At 37.9% G+C, this 24995-nt stretch overlaps 1 long non-coding RNA gene and 1 pseudogene across 1 annotated transcript; one reads left to right on the top strand and one right to left on the bottom strand.

Moving 5' to 3' along the window:
• Positions 1–598: 598 nt before the first annotated feature.
• LOC117131858 lies at positions 599–23625 on the top strand. Its single transcript, XR_004455259.1, has 2 exons — positions 599–17062; positions 17161–23625. It is a non-coding gene; the product is annotated as an uncharacterized LOC117131858 (long non-coding RNA).
• On the bottom strand, positions 17020–17101 carry LOC117132286 (annotated as a pseudogene).
• Positions 23626–24995: the final 1370 nt, after the last annotated feature.

Here is a 24995-nt window from a genome sequence, read left to right as displayed (position 1 = left end):
CTTTTTGCAGGTTTTTAATCAGATGGTACTCATCTTCCACTCATTTAAAGGTAGATCTATTAATTATAGATATGTATTTTTGTGTGTTCTATAAAGGTAGATTTATCTAATTGTAGATTTTTCATATGTGAATTTGATCTGCAGGTTTTTCTGATCTGGAAGACTTCTGGGACGACTTACCTGTTAGTCGTCTAATATATAATGAAGTAGACGACTTTGAGGAAGTCTTCCAAACGACTTCCATTTCAGTCGTCTGGACTTCTTGGAAGTCTTCTAACGAAATCTCCTTTCATAATAGATCTGAGTGTTTTGGTAAGTTTTTATGTCTGATTTTTCTTCATTTGGTAACTTCTTGTTGTGTAAAGTTTTTAATTTTTTCCCAAACTAAAACTCTCCAAACCCACTCTAATCTCTTTGACTTGAAAACACCAAACTTTATATGAATTTTTTAGTTTTGTCTCATGTCTTTCTTACTAATCTATCTTTTTGCAGGGTTTTAATCAGATGGTACTCATCTTCCACTCATTTAAAGGTAGATCTATTAATTTTAGATATGTATTTTTGTGTGTTCTATAAAGATAGATTTATCTAATCTTCCACTTATTTTTTTATGTTTTAAGCCATTTGAACGTTTTTGGATATGCAGGTTTTTCAGATCTGGAAGACTTCTGGGACGACTTACCTGTTAGTCGTCTAAAATATAATGCACTAGACGACTTCCAGGAAGTTTTCCAGACGACTTCCATTTGGGGTTTTTAGCTTAATGTGGAGAGAAAGTGAGAGATATGTTGTGTTTAGTTCATAAGAATGGAGAAAGAAGAATGGTAAATCATTTTTGGGAGCATTAAGAGCTTCAAATTGGTTGTTCATGGTGGTTAGGGTATTGATGACAATGACAATCTTGTAATTACTTGAAGATGATGAGGGTGAGAGAGTAAAAATGTCATTTTTGAAAAGAAAAAAAATTGATGGCATTTTCGTGAATTATATGAACTTGTGGGGTGAATAGAGCAAAACAAATTTCCAAAAAAAAGAGAGATTAGTTTTGTGTTTGACTTTGAGTTGTAGGTCAATTTTGCAAAAAGCCCAATTAACATCAACATCTTTGTATTCTTATTTCTTACATACATAAACCATTTCCCTTTCACTTCCTCTTTTACTTCATTCCAAAATCCCAACTTTTTTATTTCAAAATTTATAAGCTTATGAGATTTACTCAAGTTCATAATTCTTGGTCAAGAATGAATGGGTAACTTTCACTAAAAAGTTATATGTGATTGGAGAAGTTAAATATGAACCTCACATGATCTAATAATCATCTTTGAATTTTTTTATAGATATGTTCGCATAGAAAATTTATGTAGAAGTCTTCTCCAGACTTCTACAAAAGTTTTCTGGCCAATGAAAAGGTTAATTTTGCAATTGACTTTCTGTGTGTTTTTAGAGAAGACTTCTCTCGAAATCTTCCAACTTTTCTTTGTTAACAAAAAAACGAGAAGACCTACCGGGAAACCTTGTCGGATAAACATGTTAGTTTTACAATTGACCGAATTGTGTCAGAAATTTGACTTTTTCATAAAGTCTTCTCAACTTTTGGTGGAAGTCATCTTACTTTTGGTGAGAGCCGTCTTAGGTTACTTTTGCAATTGACAAAGAAAAATAAATATTTAATTTTAATTAGAAGACTTCGAGGAAAGTATTATGGCAGAAAACTTCAATGGAAGTCGACAAGATTTTGTCTTTTAAAGAAAATCAAATTTGACAATTAAATATTTAAGTCTTCTTGTTAAAATTATATATCTAAGTTTCAATTGTCAATTTGAAAATTACAAAAGTAACCTAAAACGACTTTCATCGACGATGAGAAGAATTCCACCAACGTTGAGAATATTTCTAGGGAAGTCTTCTAAAGAAAGTCAAATTTCTGACACAATTCTGTCAATTGCAAAACTAACATGTTTATTCGAGAAGACTTCACGGTAAGTCTTCTAAGGTATTTTTGAGACTTAGTCTGAATAGAAACCCTAACTCTAACTTAGTCTGAATAGAAACCCTAACTCTAACGCCTTTCATATCTGTTTCAAAACCTCAATCAATCAACCGAGCAATTACCTTGCTCACACCACTGCTATTTACATTTAAACATGTTTGCCTAGCTTGACCACATAGGTAATAAATCTTTTGTGTGCCTTATCTCCCTGGGAATTCGATCCCTAAGTGCTACAACTCGATCTCTTATTTGAGAAACTACAAATCACTCCTTAGGGTAATTTGAGTGATATCAGTTAGTTTTTGTAAACTTGTATTTTTAAGAGTGTTTAGTAACTTTAAGATGAGTTTTTAACTTCCAAAAGTGCTAAGTATTTTCAAGAGTATCAAGTCATGTGCTTTAATGTGTCTTCTTAGATCATAATGTATACCTTTTTTTAACTTTCATGTGATTTAAAATTTCAGTTTTCACTGAAATTTAAGTTTCCGCTTAAATTTTAATTTCCCACTTATATTTTAAATTCCCGCTTATAACTTAACTCTTTCTGGAAGAGTTCTGATAAGCTCAAATTAACTTTCAAGCTACTCTCTCAAATAAGAGGTTCATTGTAGTATTTGAGGATCGAATCCACAGGGAGCGTGGACACACAATAGACTATAAATATTAAGATCAAGCTAGGCAAATAATAGTATAACAGTAAACGGAAAATAGATATAACAGTTGTAAGTGATAAGGAGAAAACACTAGACCTAGGGATTTATTATTCAAGGGATTCAAAACACAAATCAAGGATGCTAAGGATTTTATAGATTTAATTCTAGAACTCGAATACAATTATAAGATCTCCACCTCTTCCTGTGAGTCTACATGTTTAAATCTTTATTCATAATCTCGTACGCGATACCAAACGAGAATAGATCGATACACCTATAGGGTGTCTATAGATACCGATTAAGTTTAACTAAATTCCTAGAGCAACTCTTGTATTCGCCTAGGTATCTAATACAGCAGAGCTCGGGTTCCATTAATTCATTGCACTCTCGTGCCTCTCAATTGTCCTTTGGTTCAAGGTTCAAGCAATTAGTCACACTCTCATGTTATTCTAACTACTCTAGATCCTAGTATATAAGCCACCCTGGTGTAGAAATCTATAAACAATCCTAGCAATTCTAATTGAATATCAGTTTGACATTAAGCTCATGAAATCCTTAAATCTAATAGGATGATTACTTAGACATGAAAGCAATAACACAAATCATGGTCTGAATAGAAATCATATAAATCAAATAGAAAAACCAAGGAGTTCCAATCAACCACTGAAGGATAATTAATCTTCTCTCCAAACTTAAGAGAAAACAATAAAATATGAAATGCAAAAACTTAGTCATCAACAATGGCTTAGAAAACTATATAAACTATGTATCAAGTCGTCCAAGGGCATTAAGGTAATTTATGGTGACTTCTGGGCCTTAGTCAGTCATAAAATAGACTCGGCCCATGTTATGGCATCAGTGTCATTTGATACCTATGTATTAGTGTCGATCGACACTCTTCCATATCCTCGACAGCTTCCTCTCGCGAGTCAGGCGTACCATTCTTCAGTAAAACAAGCATAACGACTTCTATATGATGCTGATTGACCTCAAACCGTTGGCATTGGAAAGATAACTCAAAACTGTATCTTGTGTCAAAAGATCAGCGCAATCGCACTATGGGAAGGTCTCCATCCATAGCTTACATCAGACGCACCTATGCAGTTCTGCATCTCGAATAGCTCCAAAATGACCAAAGTATCCAGAACATACCTGAACCTCAAAATACTCTAAAACACACTCCAAACAGATATAATAGACTCAATAAAATAATTTTACCATGGTCTAAAATAAGTAAAATTCATTTTATATCAACTCCCCCAGACTTATCCTTTTGTTTGTCATCAAGAAAAACATAGAATAATCCTGTTAAAAAGGTTTTGCAGGGATTCAAACAATTTTAAACTTACTACCATCACCTGTTGCAAGCCACATCAAATCAATGGCGACTTTAGATGCACTTTATATACTATAGCAACTAAATCCATTCTAGCCAACAACTTACCTAATAATGTCTGACTAACCCATCTACTAACCTCATTTCTTACATGTAAAAGGTGCAGGCTTTACCTTGGGAGTATCGATCAAAGGACACATGGACTCTTACTAAAACAAGTATCTGGACCAACATGTAGGCTTTTCTGACTCTTTCCCTCTCTCTTCTCTCTTCTCTGAATCCTATTATCTCAATGCCAATGAATAGTGATGAATAGCCATCCTGTTCATCTTATTGACTTCCTCAACATATGTAACTTTCTCTTCTTTTTGACAAAGTATAGGCGAATAATGGGGTCATCGTTAATGTACCTACTCCTCGCTTCCAATAATGTGTGAGATCATTCCATTAGAATAGAATAATGGGGTCGCATGAAACATTTCTATCCCTCTAAACTGCAGGAAATCATCTCAATCTTTTATACTTATGGATGCCGAAGAGAGGTGAAAGAGGAATAAGAAACTCACAGACTCTAATACCTTCAAACTTGTAGGAGGAATCTGATCCAGTGTATACCAAGCCCAAAGATAAGAAAATAATTTTCAATTAGGTTGCAGGTCAGCTTCGGTTCCTTCAAACATTCTCAGCAAGTGTGGATATGAATGGTAGTTCATCCACTTTGGTATCTATAGTACAATATGCAATCAGTAAATCTAAGAATTGTGCTAGAGAGTTGTTAGATAATAAGTAAAAATTAAAAAATATCATAAATCTCCTTCTTGACTCTATAAAACAATTTCAAAAACACCAATTGCAAAGATAGGGCGAATCAAGAAGAGGAATGGATCAACCAAAGAGGAAGGATAAGTGTTGCGCATAGTTAGGGCGAGTGTACGGACCTGTCTTATCCCCACACGGATCCATCTTGGCTGCTCATTCAAACTGAAGCATCTAAGCCATCCATCAAGTCCATACACGCCTCTCCTTTACAGCTAGCACCAGAAAATCAAAGACCATCCTTCTCTCATCCTAGCCATCCAATCTATCTTGCATTTATGTCCATAGGATCTAGGTTTATTTTTTGATACATGTAAAGGCATATATAATTTTTAGATGACGTTTTGTAACACTTAAGGGAGTAACGGGGATTTCCCCTCTCCATTTCATGAATGATAAACTTGTTCTTGAATCTGAAACCCTAATCTATAATCTCTTATTCTCCTAATCTCTCAGCCTCTTAATCTCTGTTCCTAAGTCTCTTATTCTCTCATAAACACTCTCATCAATCTCCCTTTCTAAATCACCTAGAGCAAGCTCTCATCTTTCTCCATTGGAGTTTATACACACACACATACAACCAGAGAAGAGAACTCTACAAATCTCATATGGTATCAGAGCCAGGTTCATCAGAACCTGAGCTGTAGCTTCCGCAAAGCACTTGCTCTCATCTCAGCTCAAACCAAAGCCAAGAAGACATGTTCATCCGAGCTCAGATTCTTCAAGAAGAAGAAGTGTGAAGCCGTGAAGTGTTCTCCTTGTCTCTCTGTCTCTACTGTTCGTCCTGATGGTGATTCTCCTTGGAAGCAAAGGTGTATGGAGAGGCTTAGCAAACCTGCTTCAAATCGCCTTGTTCAAGAAGTGTTCTCTCATCCGGTGTCAAACTGGTGTCCAAGAAGATGTCGCCTAGACGACATGGAACAAGGAGAGGTCTTGAGTATGAGAAACAAGATGGTGGCCATGAACTGAAGGAGAAGGAGGTGGGTGATGATCCAGGCTCTCAAATCCAACAAAAGTCATGGCCGGTTTCACAAAATGCAAAAGGAATCAACCTGGTTCCTTCTTGTAAGCGATTCTATAAACCATCTTGATAATGAGCTTGTGTTGTTGACTGGTTGTGATGATGTGATGTGATTGAAAACCTGAGGATAGTTTAAAAGATTACTAAATGAAATAAAATGAATTTAGAATCTGTCCCAGGATACTTAAAGAGCTTGGCTTCCTAGTAATCCTAAAATCTTACTAGATATACTAGGCTTACTAGCAGCAGTGTAAGCGCATTTAAAAATGTCTAGTAACTTAACAGTATTACTAGGATTACTAGATATGTTAATATGCTTAGCTCCGGTTCATAATGATGCTTGTTGTGATTGATTGAATCTTCTTGCATACTTGGATTGAAACCGAATTGAAAGCTGTTGCATATAGTCTTGTGGCTGTCTTACATTGAAGCATTAGATTCATGTCTAAATGCTGAGTAAAGAAGCTTTAAAAATGCCTAAGTAGCTTGCATAAAACTGAAAAAGAAAGTGCTTGTGCTTAGAGAGATTGCTTGCAAAGATAGAACTTGAAAATGACTTGTTTTAATCTGTTGCAATGCTTGTGAGATTGGGAATCAAACTTGATGATTAATCAAGGATTGAACCCAATACTCTTGTGTCTTATCTTTGCTGGAGTTTGAGTGGTGTTTCAGGTTCACAAGAAGTGTTCTTTGCTCACCAACTATCCAAGACAAGAGGAAGACTTGACCATTGTGTGGAGCAATGGGAAGGTACTTGTGTGTAGAAGCTGGTTTAAGAAGCGCAGGCCACGAGGTTGTTGAGCTCGTGGTTCAAGACATACAAGCGGAAGACCAACCATTGTGTGGAGCAATGAGAAGGTTCTTGTGTGTAGAAGCCGGTTTAAGAAGCGCAGGCCACGAGGTTGTTGAGCTCCTAGTTCAAGACACACAAGAAGAAGAAGGTCACCACCTAAGCCACGAGGAAGGCCGGTGATCTGAGGGTACTTGAAGCTGAAGGCAAAAGGGTGGATCAGTTATTAAAGCACAACTGTTAGGGTGATGTGCTCCTGGTCTTGATGTTCATTGAGGCTCATTTCAAGTTTGGATCTCCCCTATACTCGGTCTGAAGCTTGCGGTGGGTGTTGGGGATGGATTTACATCCTCCTCAAGGCTCATTAGACATTGAACTAGGCCCATATTGCTAGGAAGACCTAGGCCTCATCTTTCTATATATAAGGAGCTACCTCCTTATGAGTGAAGGGGATCTTATCTTCTCCATTTTTAGACCTAACACTTCTTCAAAGAGTTTATAGATTCTTAGATTTATTTCCACTTGTAATCATTCATGTATAGAATCTTTGATCTAAAAATTGTTTTTGATATCCACTTCTCATTTGATTCTTTCAAGAGTTCTCCTAAACCTCAAAGAATCTAACCATTATCTTTAGATTCTTTTATTTGTATGATTCAACAAACACTATAATCATAAACACCATTTTTGGATCAAACAGTGGGGATTCAAATGAGCAACCTGAAGAGCCAAAGTTCAATACCTGTTTCCTCCTTATCATTACAAGAGAATGATAAGATGAAGCTCGTTGCCAACATTATGTGGGAAGTCCACAGCCTGCTCCAAAGAGGGTAGAGAGGATGTTGTGACAATGGAGAAATGAAGCCTGTTGCCAACATTCTGTGGGAAGTCCACAGCCTGCTCCAAAGAGGGTAGAGAGGATGTTGTGACAATGGAGAAATGAAGCCTATTGCCAACATTCTGTGGAGAAGTCCACAGCCTGCTCCAAATAGGGTAGAGAGGATGTTGTGACAATGGAGAGATGACTTGTGGTTCTGTCCATGGTGGCTGAGTCACCATAGCCTACACATCAGATGAGTGTAGAGAGGACAATAGACATGGAAGGAAGAGCATCACCAAGAGGGTGATGCAATTAAGACCAAGACCATTGCAAGCTGATCATGGAGTGATCAAGCCGAAGTAGAGGGAAGAAAAAAGCTACTCAATAAGCTTCTGGTGTGATATGCTTGGAGAGTGAGCTGATGTATCTCCTCAGTGCAATGGTGGTTAAGTGGGGCTGTAAGCATCAAGTGTGAAGAAGATGGAGGTGTTCCCACAAGAGTGATCATGGAGCTTAGTATGCGCTTACCTTCAAGCTTGGATCTTTCCTATACTCGGTCTCAAGCTTGAGGGGGAGTGTTGGTGAACTTGCATGATACAAGAAGGAGCTGATAAGCTCAGCAAGTGAGGGATTAAAGTGACAAGCCAATCCAGTCACTCCTCACAAAAGAAAAAGGGAAGTTTCCCTAAACCCAATTCAATTAATCGCTTTCAACATATCTAGTAATCTATCAGGAATAATAGTTTTACTAAAGAAGAGTTGTTAAGAATCATTTGAATTCGTTAGGAATACTAGTTTTACTAGACGGCAACATATCTAATAATATATAAGGAATACTAGTCTTACTAAGACGGTCTATAAGCATGAATTGATTGAGTTATGTTCTTTGATAAGTACTGATACACTTGTGGAATAATGTATCAGGTACCTTACTTGGAGACTCAATGGAGAGGATCAGGTCGTTCCTAGCCTTTCAAGATGGCATGAAGTCCGGTGAAAGGGGGAGACACTAAACCGGTTCTATAGAAGAGTCCAAGAAGGTGTGTGAGGTGTGTGAAGTTTAGGCCGTGATCCAGAGCTTCTTGTGTCCAACCACACTGGTTCTAAGGCACAAGAGCTCACTGGCCAATCCCTAGGCTTTGGAGATCTCTACTATTTTTCCCTTGCAAGGTTTTGTCCCAAAGGGTTTTCCTTGTAAGGTTTTTAATGAGGGAGACTCTTCAGAGTTCCAAGCTTGACTTAGGATCTCCTAAAGTCAAGCTTGAGGGGGAGTGTTGAACTAAAAAGGAGATAGAGCTTGTACATTAATAGGGCAAGCTCTAGAAGATGTCCAGAAGAGTTCAATCAAGCTTCATAAGTGTTCTGAAGTATCTATATTGTGAAGTCAAGTCTAGGAGAGACTTAGACTGATCATGTGAAGTGTTTGGAGGAGTTAGAGAGAAGATGGCCTCAGGTGCAAAGATAGGGCGAATCAAGAAGAGGAATGGATCAACCAAAGAGGAAGGATAAGTGTTGCGCATAGTTAGGGCGAGTGTACGGACCTGTCTTATCCCCACACGGATCCATCTTGGCTGCTCATTCAAACTGAAGTATCTAAGCCATCCATCAAGTCCATACACGCCTCTCCTTTACAGCTAGCACCAGAACATCAAAGACCATCCTTCTCTCATCCTAGCCATCCAATCTATCTTGCATTTATGTCCATAGGATCTAGGTTTATTCTTTGATACATGTAAAGGCATATATAAGCCTTAGATGACGTTTTGTAACACTTGAGGGAGTAAGGGGGATTTCCCCTCTCCACTTCATGAATGATAAACTTGTTCTTGAATCTGAAACCCTAATCTATAATCTCTTATTCTCCTAATCTCACAGTTTCTTAATCTCTGTTCCAAAGTCTCTTATTCTCTCACAAACACTCTCATCAATCTCCCTTTCTAAATCCCCTAGAGCAAGCTCTCATCTTTTTCCATTGGAGTTTATACACACACACATACAACCAGAGAAGAGAACTCTACAAATCTCATACCCAGTGTTATATAGTCCAAGATTGGTGGAAAAATAAACCATATGTAAATATTTAACAAGGAAAAACAAGTTTTACCTTCCGTATGTGATGAGCGTCGATCAACATTGATCAGATGTCGCCCGATGCTCGTGTGAAGTGGTGTCAACCGATACTGGCCAGTCGTCGTTCGATACTGGTGTATTAACTCTACTTCCTTGGATCTTTTCTTTTTCTCGATGAACAGTGTTTTTGCTACATTAACGTCTGCGACAGTGTTGTTCGACACTTGCTACTGTGCCGTTCAACACTTGCTACAGTGTCGTTCGATACTGATCAGCATCTTTTTCTGAAATAAATAAATACGAAAATTTAGTATAAAATGAAAACTTAATATAACTAAAATTACTTAATAGTGGGTTGCCTCTCACTCATCACTTATTTTCAGTCATTAGCTTGACTTATGGAGATCTCTGATTCAGTCCGAATGAGAATGAGAACGTGCTTCAAAACAAGTTTCAGTGTCTCTTTTCCTCAAATTGTTGATGCAGATGATAAGAGCTCCTGCAGAAGCTTTCCCTTTGCCTCTCATCTCTGGATCACATAGCACCCTGACCTTGGTCAAAGGCTGTATACCTCCTTTGCATCACACCCTATACTCAAAACTTCCCTTGTGACATTGTGAAGGAACCAGTGACAAGAAATCTACATCTACCTTCTTTTTTCTATTCTACTTTCTGGTCCTTCCCCTAGACTTAGGCTTTGCAGTCTCGGTTTGTTTTGAAGTTTGGAGGGTATCAACCGATACTGATGTCTGAGTGTCGATCGACGCTGATGTTGATTTTGCAGTCTCGCGATTTGAATCAGTTGTTCTTTAGACATCTCTATCATGAAATAAACTCCTCTCTGTTGTTCTTCTCCACGTGATCATAGAAGACACTTTCATCGATATTAGTCTGACACATCTTATTCTTCTTCAGATCACAAACTGTCCCCACTGTAGCCATGAAGGCTCTTCCAAAAAGAAGTGAAAATGTCCAACAAGATTTGATCTCCATGACATGAAAGTCCAGAGGGACAGTGCAGTCTCCAATCTCTACTTTAACATTCCTGATCATGCCGGCTGAGTTTGTTCGGGAGTTATCTACGAAGGTGAAACTATCCTCAGAAGGCTCAAACTTTACTCCTAATTATTCAGCAGTGTCCTTTGCCATGATGCTGACCACCAATTCAGTATCGCAGAGGGCGTTCGGAAAATTGTGGCTATGTATACATCATGGAATCATGAACTCCTCAGGATATTGTACCTTCTTTAGTGTCCTCTTGGGTTTACGGCTGACCTTGTTAAATAGCAGATCAATGTCCTTATATGTCTCTCTGCTTTCTCAGAAGAAGTTTGTACTTATGATATGCATCCTCGAAAGACATATCCTTAAGAATCCTTTTTACTCTCTTTTGAAATCCATCAAGTTCAGCTCTGTTAGCTTCTCTTCTGAGATGTTTGGGAACATAGGGTTTTCTAGATTTTACTCTCTTCTCAACTGGAATTCTTTCTTTCGTTGCCTGCAGATCCATGACAGGTTGATGCTCGTCCATATGGTGTCAATCGACATTGGGTGTATGTCATCGATCGACACTCTCAACGAATAAGGGTACAGCTGGGGTCGATTTCTCTTGTTCTGGTACATGTGCAGGTTGCTGGTTAGTGTTAACTGTTGTCTTTCATAGTTGCATGATAGGCCATAGATTTTACCCACTTTTACCCATGGTTTATAAGTGTTTTAACTACTATTTATTATATTATAGAGTCTATTTAGTATATTTATAGGATCATGAGTGATTTGAAAGAAAGTGATAATTTTGGAGCATTTTGGAGGTATTTGGAGAAAGCATTCGAGCTGACCATCGAGCACGACCATCGGTCCACACTGAAGAGAAATAATCGATTGATGTTCACATAGTGACATCGATCGACGGCAAAGCACATAGAACCCCGTTTGGTCCAAGAAGACTTAAAGCCCAAGTCTTCACCAATTTACAACATTACCCCTGACGAGTTTTAACCTAATTATATAAGCTTGCCAACATGTTAGTGGCAAAGTGTGCTTTCTTGTTTAACTATTTTCACTGCAAAAGGTTTTCTAGGATTTTTTGTAGATTGGAGAAAAGATCCAAAGAGATTTGTGATTGGAACTCCATTGATATCTATCTATTTATCTATGCAGTTTTTATACCAAATTGATGTTATGAATTGCTTAGCCATGTCTGAGTAGTTCTCTTGTTAGGTTTAGAGTTAAAATAGGTTATGAAGGATTAGCCCCAACTATAGATTGCTAAGTTGTGATATTCATCATTAGGATTGTCATTAAAGCCAGTTTGTAGTTTAGCTAGGTTGAACTTGATCTAGGAGTTTGAGGTAAAGGTCATCACTTGCATCTCACCCTGAATCCATCCTAATTGAGCTAAGATTGCTAGACTAAGGCGAAAGCTGATATATGAAGCTTAATGAGTACATTCAACCTGCGTGATAAAGCTTGGCCAACCACGTTGATCGATATTCTAATTGAATAATTGGTTGACGGTTCATCAAGTGTATTGATCGATATTCCTATAGTATCATCGATCGACACTTTTATCTGGTCAATAGACAACCTAGAAAGCGAGAGCCTATCGGTTTGTTTATAAGTGTTGAGCTCTATAATATCATGCATACAACTTGTTAGGCATCTGTAGCATTATAATCTTGATTACCTGAATAAAAGCCTTAAGTCTAGCTACTTTCATCTAAGTACCAAAACCCCAATCAAATCAATCGAGCAGCTGCCTTGCTCACAAACATGCAACTTTTCATTTAATCATAATCAACATAGCTTAATCAATCTGATTAGAATTATTAGGTTCCATAGCTCCCTATGAATTTAATCTCTAAATACTACAAATAAAGCTCTTATTTGAGATAGTAATTCACTCCTTAGGATAATTTGAGTGAGATCAAATTTGGTGCCGTTGCCGGGGAGCTTTGATTGCTTGATAGATTTAATTTAATTTATTCTAGGTTATTTCTTAAAACCACTTTCTGACACAAAATTTTTTTCTTATATTTTCATGTGCATGCCCAACAGTACCTGAAGCAACAAGGAAATTCAACTGCTATTCTCATCAGATCCTGCAAGTTTGGAACAATCAATTCGCAAAGGAAGACGCTCCTCATTGATCGACAACAACACCGGTTCGTCGATCGATTCTTGTCAACCACCGTCGACCCAGACACCAGTCTCGTCGATCGACACTCGCTCACTACCGCCGACCGAAGCTACTTTTCCATCGACCGATATCTTCCACGCGACGTCGATCGATACTTCAGTCCAAACATCAATCGATACTGAGCCGCTAGACATGGTTGCGACTTTGATTCTTGTACGAGATGATAATGGGGACCTGCATGCCCAGAAAGGTCATCTGCGTAATGCGGCAGGTCAGAGGATATATGCTCAGGGAGCTGCAATCCCTGAGTGCGATACTGATGCTACATGAGCTACTCAACTTGTAGATGATGCTGCTCGACCAAAAACGTTGGCTGATTACAACCGTCCAGATCAGTAATACGCCAACAGATTAACTATTTGTCCTCATGCTATCCAAAGAGGTGATTTCGAGGTGAATCCGCAGTACTACACACTCGTGGGACATACACCCTATTGTGGGTTATGTCACGAGCATCCTATGGACCGTCTGGAGAGGTTCGAGGATCTTATATTTGCTATAAAAGTCAATGGAGTCCCTAAGGACTACCTACTTTGCAAGCTCTTCAAGGACTCACTTGCTGGAGAGGCTTCGCATTGGCTTAAGCAGTTACCACCAGGATCTTTTACATCCTGGGCCGACATCAAGAACGCATTCTTGTGTAACTTATTCGATGATGCATGTGTTGAAAACTTGAGGAGCAAGATTCGCGCATGACCGTACATAATCTATCAGAAGCTCCTGGTTCAGATTCAAGTCTTATCAGAGGAATGCCCACACCATGGATTCAATGAAGTACAACTGCTCAGTAGTTTCTTCAGAGGCATCGCGGTGCAGTATCAGACGGCTCTTGATGCTTGGAACTTCAACACTAGGAATCCAGAAGAAGCAGTGAGAATTACTGAGAACTTGGCATCTAGCAAAACACCAAGAACACTGATTTTGAGAGAAAGAGATCTATAGCCATCCTTGAGAATGACCAGATGGACGAGGTTAGGGAAAAGCTGGACAGTGTTTACAAGCTTCTCAAGAAGCAAGTTTGCTTAGTAGAGGAAGCAGAAGCTGTAGACATAGATGTAGAACCTAAATTCCACACAAAGTATTTGATAGTGATCGGGTTGATCTAAGGAAGATAAATAATGTGGGGAAGATATATTTAGAACACAACGATGTTAAATAGTTTCCAGTAGGTGAAAATAGACTATTGATAACTGGGATCGAACACAACGAGTCAAACTAGATCGAATGAAACACACAAGTTCGATCAAGAAGGAATCTAAAAGTGGGAAGACAATAAGATTGATATGAATGTAAGGCTCTCTCTAGGGTTTTCAACGGTCCACCTCCTTGTTTCTTCTCCTTCTTTTATAGCAAATCGACTCCGAGATCTCCGTGCCAGCTCCGCGATCTCAGTTTCTTGTTGCGCGATCATTGCGACCTCTGTGACTCCTTCTTCGAGCTTGATTCTGGTTGTGGGCCTTGGCATGTCTCGGCCCATGTCTATGATCGGGGCCCATTTCGGTCTTGACCAAAATTGGGTCCAACATTTGTCCTCCACCCCTTTTTTGATTCGATCGAAAAGGAAAAAGGGGCGGTTATCCTTTGGTCTGGATTTTACGGTTAACATCATTCGGGTTCGGTTTTAATGATTGTTTTCGAAAAGAACCGTTTGTCGGCGTGCTTTCTTTTATTATTATTTTAATTGGTAACGGATACTTTAGTCGTTGCTAGGGAGTAGACTAGGTTATAATTGCCTTTCTCGATAGCGATGATAGAGCTGTTAGGGAGGCTTATATATACGTAGGAGGCTTTCTTTCAGCCTTATCTCCGTTTCCTAGCTCAGCTCTCTTTCTTCCTTGCTCTAAAATCTTTCTATTCGAGATCGAGATGTGTTCGTCTTTCAATTTTCCTCGTCCAACTACTACTGCGGACGATCTCGAGAACCTTTACGAGTTTCATGGGGTCGATCGTTCCGTTGTTCTTGATTAGGCCAGAACGGGTGAGACCCCTGAAACCGTGAGAGAGGGCTACTACAGAGCCTATCTTTCCTTTTTCCATTCTTGCGGTCTTATCTTCCCGATTCCGGAGCCGATACTTGAGATCTTGGCGGATCTTGGGTTATCCCTCTCTCAGCTTCTCCCAAATTTCCCCAGGCATCTTGTTGCGTTTCTTGTTAAGGCTAGGGAGGAGGGTCTCGCTTTTGGTCTTAGCGAGTTTTGTCAGTTCGTTATGGTGAAACGGAACAATCAGACCCCTGGGACTTTCCTTGTTTCTTCGCGTCCAGGTCGCTACGTCATAGAAGATATTCAGATGAGAAGTGGCACGAACAGTTCTTCGTTTTCCGGATGGATCGAACATCTATGGTGACTTCGATTTCTCTCGGCTCTCTCGGCGTTGGGCTGAGAATATCGGTTAGTTTCTATGTCGACTACGACGAATCTTATATCTTTTTCATTCTAAGGATGTCTTTTTTTGACAATCAAGATTGGTCCTTTGGGAACCAATGATTGGAGAAAACTTCTGCAGTGTAGCAGAAGAACCATAACTCGCCGGTTTGGAGCTGAATCGAGGTGGAGGCACAGCGAATGTGGTTGCCACCGATTGTATGTATGATGAAGAATCGCGATAGAAAAGTGGACGAATGCATAAGTTAAAATTGGTGAATCAGTAGATGTTCTCCGATGGAAAAGGTTCAACAAGAAGAGAGAAGGAGTGAGTCGGCGGTGGAGTGACTCTAGAGCTTTCTCAATGTCGGGAAGAGACCAAGGTGGAGATTGTAGAGATGTGGTCTCTATTATCCAGTTGGGCCGATGACAATGGGTTAATGCCCATCCGCGATGTCTGAGTGTGTTAGACTTGAAGCGATAAGGCCTGCAGCGATAAGGCCTGCAGCGATAAGCCCATGAAATTTAGGGTACTCTCCTCATCCTGCATATATATAGCGACTAGTTGGTTTCCTGAGGTTTACGGGAAACAGAAAGCAGATTGTGGAGATCAGGAGAAAGCAGATTGTCTTGGTTAAAAGATCATCTGAGCTTACCTGAGCAGATAGCAGTCGAAGTAGAAGAACTAGGTTGTTGTTCTTAGCTCTAAACTTTGGTGAAGTAGTATTTAGAGCTTACGTCTCTTGTATTACTCTCTTTATACTTGAGATAGTGAATTGGAAGCATAGGTCTTCCCCCAGACGTACCACAAAGGAACTGGATAACCAAAGCTTTGTGTCTTGTCTCCTGTAAAACAAACAAACAAATTGTATCAAGTTAAATTGATCAAGTATTAGCTAAACAAATCTAGCTAAAAAACTTAGGTTTAAGATAATAAATCCGAAACTAAACCTTACAGCTTCACCTGCTTATTGGTTGTTTGTGTGCTCCACAGATTTCAGGGATCATATGCTTCTTTTGTTTTTACTTTATTTTAAGTAATCCTTGATATGTTTCTAAATTCTGGCTCCGAGTCGTATTGTTTACCTCATCGGCTTATGGCTTCGAAAGGCTGTTTACTTTGTTGGTTATGTGCACTTCAAAGTTTTAACTGAATGAAAATCCATCAGATGACAAAAAAAAGTATGCAACCACATATTCTCTCTAAATTCTCGCTTTACTATGCTGTCCTCTTTTATTTTTAGTTAAAACTCCTACATATTTACCCAAAAAGCCCTTTTATTCGTTATGTCTCTGGACAAACCTGGTCTGTCGGTTATTTTTGTTTCAAATTTTTACATTGGCAGCTTATCTTACAACATCACCATTATGTCACAATTCATCACAATGTTGCAACAGTGAGCAATTATGTCAAAGTTGTTATGCTGTCTACTTTCCTCATATTAATTAGTCATTGATTATCATATAAAAGTTGGCTACGACAAAGATCATTACAAATTGTGATAAATAGCTATACTGATTCCATTTTCAAGAAAATAGTTACTGATTTATGACTTTAAATTATAGTCACCAAATCATATCTTATATAATATATATTTTTGATAAAAAATAAGTTTCTTATCCTAAATAACCTTTTCAAATTTATTAACTTAAATAGGTTTGATTCAAAAGATTCATGAAGGTATGTTATTTTCATCGTTTAAATGCTATTTGATTTTTATTAATCTAAAATAGATATATACTATTTTATATATTAAGATATAATATATATTAACATCCATGGAAATAAAAAGAATGAAATTTATTATCATTAGTCAGTTGACCTCGGTCACCGAATCTCTACAGTTATTAAAAAGAAAACTTATTTTCTTATAGTTATAAATAGTCTCCAAGTTCTTCACTTTAGTTACACAAACAAATCAAACAGAAATAAATTACATATTTGTTCAATATAAATGGAGAAAGCAGCTTTGATATTTATCGGTATTCTAACTTTCACAACATGTAAGATTATGTTTTCTTGCACCCATCACCATCCTCATTTTAATATTCATCATCCAGTTATTGTCATTCTGACCAAATAATATATTATAATATAACAGGTACGAAAATGTTGGTACAATCTTGCGACGACGATTCTGATTGTAATGTTCTGAAATGTACAAGTGCAGCCAAGATCATGTGTGTGCAAAACATATGCCAGTGCGCTAATGAAAGACACCTGGGTTTTTCCTTTGGCCCCTCTGATTCCATATGTAATGCCCGTGTTTGCACTCCCATATGCAGGTCAAAAGGGGAATATTTTCAAGCTTGTCTCAATGGCCAATGTAAATGCGGCACATATCCATCTCGATAACAAACTTGATTACATTATCAAAAGAAGATACGATAATTTTTAGTCAAAAAAAAAAGAAGAATATATGATAATAATTAATAATATAACTTTCGCATTATCACCTTAAAAATATAATTATATAATTTTGTAATTCAAAAATACAATTATTTCTAAACATAGATGATTTATCGGGAAAATTATCAAAAATGACTCAAAACTTGATTTTGAATACAAAAGTATATCCCAAATTCAATCAAATACAAAAGTAACCCAAAAAGGTAGTGAAATTACAAAAACTTCCTTATGACAAAACAAAAAACATGTATTGAGTTTCACCATTATAACCTTCCGCGTGAGAAGACATACAAATAATTATTCTCATAGTGAAATTACAACAACCTCCTTATGACCAAACAAAAAATATGTATTGAGTTTTACCATTATATAACCCTCCGCGTGAAAATAATTTAAAATTTTGATAAAAAAATATTTTGATGGGGAAAAAATTAAAATCATGTTATAATAAACATTTATAAATGATATATGTTTAGTTTTACTAAAAATGAATTATTTTTAACATAGATGAGTGAATGTAGACTGAGTCATGATAGTCTTTGGTTTAGGGTTTGGTAACATATGTTGTAGTAGTGTTGATATTTTTAGGGTAAGATTTTGAAATCTTATATATATATATATATATATATATTAAATTTGACTTATATGTGTTTACTGACTATGTAATAACTCGATTTAGACACTTTCTAAGTATATTTTAAGCTTAATGAAGTGATTTTTCTTAGTTATTTGATTATAGAGTCTGGAAGACTCACATAAGACTTCCCAAGAAGTCTTCTGATATATTCCGCCTAACTTTTATTAGAATTTAGGGTTCCCACCGCCTAAATCAAAGTCTTCCAGAAGTTTTCTACGGGAAGTCTTCTCACGTATTAGATCTTAAAAGTAATTAATGATTTCTTAAAACATATTTTGAAAGAGAAAAAATCGAAATCATATATTACTAAGCATTTCTAAATGATAAAAATTTAGGTTTACTAAAATTAAATTATTATTAACATAGATGACTAAATGTAGATTGACTCATGTTAGCCTTTGGTTTAGGGTTTGGTAACATATGTTGTAGTAGTGTTGGTATTTTTAGGGTAAGATTTTGAAATCCTATCTATTTTTTTTTCTTTTTTTTTTAATTTGACATATATGTGTTTAGTGACTGTCTAATAACTTGATTTAAACACTTTCTAATTTTCTTTTAAATTTAAGATGTGGATTTTGCTTAGTTGTTTGATTATAGGGTCTGGAAGACTCCCAGAAAACTTCTCAAAAAGTCTTCTTGGCTGAATGGTTTAGAATATTTCTTGAGAAGTCTTCCAGTGTAATTTATGTTAGAAGACTTCTAAACCGAACGAAACCTTAATTTTAACTTCAATTTTAATATAACCGAAAATAAACCAATATATATTTAACCTAAGCCGATAATTTAAGGACATATAACTAGTATTTTTTTTTTCACTTTTCGGTGTTTTAAGAAATTGTTTTAGTAAAAACGCGAAAACTCTTGATGTTTGCTCTGAGGCGATTTCAATGGCGATTATAAAGACGATTTTCGACGAAACTCTTCTCCGTCCTTTTCACCTCAGGTAATCTTGTGTTTTCGGCAAATCTTGTTTCTCCTTCCTCGCCGAAGTTTATTTTTGTACATTAAACTAACCCCCTTGATTTTTTTTTTCAGATCTGAAACCGTTTCTGTTGTAGTCGAACTCCACTTCTATTAAGTTCTTTATGTTTGCTGTCGACTTTTCATTTCAGAACTGATACCGTTCGTTTCTCCATCGTGACTTATTCTTTCCTATCGAGTTTGGAAGATTTGTAACCATAGCTGTCGTCGGCGAACATTATCTGTTTGGACCTCAACTTCTCCGCTTTCCGACTGTAAGTTCACCCATTTGTTTGATGTATAAGGGTTTCTCTCGATTTGATTAGTCTTCTACCGGAATCTTTCAGAAGACTCCAGAGATCTTACGGAAGACTTCCGAAGACTTTATGAAGAATTTCTAAAGACTCTAAAGTCTTCTGGAAGTCTTTTGGAAGTCTTCGGGACGTCTTCGCATTTTGGTTTGTTTGTTATGTTCCGTTTGTGTTTGAGATTTTTTTTTTCAGTGTTTTGTAGGCTATAAAATGGAATTACCAGAACTTCCGAAGAGGATCTTCACCTTAGGGGAATAGCCCATTGCATCGAAAAGCATTGCGTATGACCCAAAGTTGCTTCCTTCATGTACATGATGATGAATGGGAGGAGCTGAAGAATTCAAGTTTGGGAGTGTTCATCAAGTTTTGGGAGTTGAAATTTGGATGGACGTCAAGGCTGGTTTATTATATTCTCTGTTTCCAGCTTGATATCAAGAAGAAGTATGAGCTATGTTGTCTTATTGGTGTAGAACCGTTGAGGTTATCCCTGATTGAGTTCGAGCACCTTACTAGTCTAAACTGTGAATATAAGGAGAATTTGGAAAATCTGGATGTAGAGGTGACAAATGAATTGGCTCGTTTCATGGAGATACTAGGTGTGGATATTGATGCTGGTCCAAGTTCTCAGAAAATAATAGCAGCATGTCAGAGATGTGGAGAGTGGTCTTGGGATGACTGCATGCGGCTTGGATACCTAGCCATCTACACATGATTCATTGAAGGGGAAAAGTACTCAAACTCTACACGGGCTAGTCCTGCAATGCTAATGATGGATCTTGAAGAATTTGAGACCTACCCTTGGGGGGGGACTGGCTTTTAAGTTCCTGATGGACTTTGTGAAGTGCAAAGATTTGACAAGGACTTATATTGTAGATGGTTTATTCAGGTTCTCCAACTTTGGGCCTATTTTGCTATGCCTGACTTTGCCGCAAGCTTTGGAAAGCCTATACGAAACAAGCCTAGTCCCCTTTTGCTGCCTTACATGGGACATAAAGGACGAAATTTGTCAAATAGGCTATAACCACACAAGTATATCTGATTATTCCCAATAATGTAGTTGATATTTACTTACTTGATATATATAACTTGATATTTACTTACTGCAGACTCGCGTGTTAAACTATGTAGCGAAGAAGATTGGTGAAATGTTCCCTAAATTGGACAATGATAACACTGATGTGGCGGTTGAAAAGTTGGTGAAAATTTCATGGTTGCTTCTAAAGGTTCTTGGAAGTGGACCCAAGAGTGTTCGGCAGTCGAAGGTACTAAGCCGTTGACCAATCATGTCTATGTGAAGCAAGAACCTCCTCAGCAGACTGTGAATGAAGATAGAAGAGCTCAGAAGAGAGCTCGTACAGAGATGTTTACGGAGGCTCCTTCAGAGCCTACTTCAGATCCTCCTACAGAATCTTCTGCTTCTTGGAATTGGCTTAAGAGAGGAAAGAATGAACAAATGTTCAAGGATATGACGAAAGTAATGACTAATGGGTTTGGGCAGTGCGTAAAAGAAATGAATCTTCTTGTGGATAAAATGGAATATGTGGAGAAGAAGGTGGGAATCAACCAGAAAGGCACTAACTCTAATGAACTTCAACTCACAGTTTCAGACCTGACTAAGCCTGCGCTCGAACCAGGGGTTAGTACCAAAACCTCTCCCAAAACAAAAGTACAGAGAAATACTGGGCAAAATAGTAGGAAGTTGAAGTGAAAGTTGTACGCTTCTTTGTGCTCATTTATGTTAGAAGTCTTGGATTGTGGTTGGTTGTATGGATTTTGTTTCATGTGATTTGGTTATACTCAACAACGATCTTGACATTACTATTGTAATCAGAATTGCTGAGTGAGAGTGTGAATCAGGAGAAAGTAAGAAGTCTGAATAATGTACATGATGACAACATAGATCCGAGTGGTATTAAAGAACCGAGTGTTGTCATTATGGACAAACAAAAATCAACCATATCAGATTTAATGAAGCAGGACGGGAGATGCAAGACAAAGAAAGATGATGTTATGGCACTATGCCGGGCAAAGAGTGATCGAGAAAGGAAGCTTGATGCGGCACATCAATCTTCTTTTAAGGGAAACCGAACAGCCAAACTGATCATTCCGACCAAGAAGATTGGTCATGAATATGATTTGTTTGCCACCGTTGACAAGCATAAGGTAAAAGTGCTTGTTGATTATTTGAAAAAAAGATCCATAAGTAATTTTCTCACACATGCATATTTGTCCAAACTGATTGTCAAGTTTTGCTGATTGAGTTTTGCTTTTTACAGGGATTATAAACTACCTTTTCTTTAAAAAAAACTCCTGGAAGTGAGAGTTTGTGGTATGCCATCCTCCGAACCCCCATGAAATGGCTCGTCGACTCCGTAAGTCTCGTAAACAAGTACCCCTTTCAAAGACTTCGGGAAGACTTCCAAAAGACTTCTAGAATACTTCAAATTACTACAGGAAGGCTTACAAAAGACTTCTCGAAGTCTTCCCGAAGTCTTCTAGAAGTCTTCCCGAAGTCGCCTGGAAGTCTTCTCGTAGTCTTCTGGAAGTCTTCCCAATTTCTTTTGAAAAATCTGTCTACCTTGTTATGTTTTTAATGCAAAATGTTGATGGTTTTATCAATTTACTGAGGCTTCGGTTTTCAAACAATCCAGAACATTTTAGGACTGATAGCCTTTGCTTTCTTGATCATCATTTTGAACAGATGTGGATCAACAAGTACGGGGAATTTAAGAGCTCAGAGACAGGTTACAACGGTTTAGGAAGAACGCTCCCTGCCGGGTCGTATAATCTGTATGAAGGCTTAGCTCCAAAATATCGCCAAACAAAGAAGGTTTGGGGATCATATGTGGATGATATATACGCGCCAGTAAAGTACAACAACGATCATTGGATTGCTATTTGGATATCGATCCCTAACAAACACTTAACCATCTGGGACAGCACTCCTACTCATATTAGAACTGCTCAACTGGCCGAGTTAATGAAGCCTTTTACCACAATGGTCCCTTATTTGCTTGTTGAATTTCCCAGCTCCGACTAAGAGCGAGTCAGGTACACACTAGAGCCATTCACATTGAGAGAGTGAAAGCCGGAGTACCTTTGGTAGAATGTGGTGATTGTGTGTGTACGCCTTGAAGTACATCGAGTGTCATGCTCTTGGCATGCCATCATTTCATCCTGCCTTTTGTAATTAGAACGTGAAGGGTATTAGGGAGAAGATGGCGACAAAGTTGTTTGAACATGTTCTTGCCTATGGCACATTTATCACCAAAGACTATGAAGACTTTGATATGCACGAACCACAATAATTTGTAGTTTGTACAAGAACCTTGATGCTTTTGTCCGCTTTTGTAACCTTGAAGTACGTTAAAAGGGTAGAAGATAGGATTGACCTTTTTTGTAACCTATCCTCGTACCAAACTAGCCTTGCACAACTAGTTTGTAAGGATTAACTTTTTTTTATAATGTTTAAATTTAATTCATAAATCATAACACAATAGATAAATCATAATACAATAGATAGTTCATAAGACAATAGAGAAATCATAAGACAATAGATAAGTCATAAGACAATAGACAATTCATCACACAATAGAGAAGTCATAACACAAAGATAGATAGATAGGTGGAAGACTTCCCAGAGAAATAGACTTTCAGAAGACATACAGAAGACCTCCAGAAGACTTACTGAAGACTCACAGAGAAGAAGACTTGAAAAAGACTTAGAAGACGTACAAAAGACCTTTGGAAGACTTACAAAAAACATCCAGAAGACTTACTGAAGACTCAAAGAGAAGAAGACTTACAGAAGACATAGAAAAGACCTTTGGAAAACTTACAGAAGACCTCCAAAAGACTTACTGAAGACTTACAGATCAGGTTGGTTGCAGTTTGGACGTGTAAGACCAGGCTGTCTGCAGTTTGAGAAGCTATAATCCTTGTGTAGCTTCCGCGGTTTGTGTCCTCTCATCCTGGATAGCTCCAACCCAGATTGCCATCTTGACTTCTATTGTCGCCCCGGACCACGCTTTTCTTTCGGAGGAAGACATTTACATGGCTCAACTACTTAAACAGAAGGATATATATTCCTTTGAGTATAGTTATATCACTCAAATTACCGTAAAGAGTGTTATTCTCATCAAAAGAGGTCGAGTTATAGTACTTAGGGATCGAATCCACAAGGAGCTAGGGAACCGATTAGATCTAAACAAGTTACAATAAACTAGGCTAATAGATTATAAAATAGCAATTAAATAAACAAAGCATTAAACAAGTTGAACAAGTCAATTGTTCAGCTTGGCAAGAGTTGTTCGATGGAAGGATGGTTGCTAGATCTAGGGTTTCTATTCAGGTGTTGGAGATTATAATTCCTATAGGTACCTATTTGTTGCCTGCATGATATGTTAGAGCTCAACCGCTTAACTCAGTGATCAGCTGTCGCATGTTTCACTGGTTAACTCGCTAGATCTCGTGTCTCAACGGTTAGTATGTTGACAACGAAAGAGTGTCGATCGATGGTCCTATTGGGACGTCGACCGATACACCTTTACCTACGTCGACCGATAGTCAGTTGAGGACATCGATCGACAGGTTCTAGCCAGGCCTATGCGCGAGATGATTTGACCTATTAGAATGCTAAATTGGCGGTTAGCCCTCTCTAGCAATCCTAATATGATAGATAGATGTCAGGATGGGATAACAAGGATGCTTGTATATGCAATCCTATGATCAATATTCTAGTTAATTACTCTAGAACAAGCAATAATTATAGATCTATCATGAATATCACAACAAGGCAGATCTATAGTTTGGGGCTAATCCCACAAACCTATATGAACCCTGGATCTAACATGTGGATCTACTCAGACATGAAAATAGAAATCATAGATGAATAGATATAAAACTGAAATGAAATAGATCAATAAAACCAAAGGAGTTCCAGGAGGACTCTGATAGGAGTTCCAGGAGGACTCTGATAGGAGTTCCTCCCTTCTCTCCTCTCATAGAAACAATGAAAATGAAACCGTAAAGAAGTCTTGCGAAGTGTAGCCGTCAACAATGGCTTAGAAATGACATAAATAGGGTTTCTGGTCGTCCAAGGGCATTTTGGTAATTTGTGGCTTCTGGGCTTCACGCAGTCATAAAATATACAAGGCCCACGATCTGGGATCTCCATCGATCGACGTGCATAGTGCTGCATCGATCGACGTGGCTTCCTCTTCTCCGCAGTTTCCTCTCACGAGGCAGACTGACCACTCTTCAGTAAAACGGGCATAACTTCTGCTACAAGATAGATAAACGTTAGTAATCCCCCAAGTCTTAAATTATACTGTCTCCAGTGTAACACAGTCGGTGGTAAGGTGAAAATCATAAAGCATAAGTAAAAAATTTAACAAGTAAGAACGATAACCTGATCAGTATCGATCGATACAATGAAGTGACAATCGATCGTTGTTGATGAAGCGTTGTCGATCGATATCGAGATGGTCTCGTCGGTCGATGATCTGAGCAATCGTCTACATGGATCTTTTTTTGTTTTTTCATAACTAAAACACAATATCAGTAGAACCTCCCCCGGACTTAGATAACGCTGTGACCAGTGTATATCCAGTCGGAGTT

This window comes from Brassica rapa, chromosome A02 (genome assembly GCF_000309985.2).
Source record: "Brassica rapa cultivar Chiifu-401-42 chromosome A02, CAAS_Brap_v3.01, whole genome shotgun sequence".
NCBI lineage: Eukaryota > Viridiplantae > Streptophyta > Magnoliopsida > Brassicales > Brassicaceae > Brassica > Brassica rapa.
Note: the sequence above shows the minus strand (reverse complement) of the source record. Positions and strands in the feature narration are given on the sequence as shown.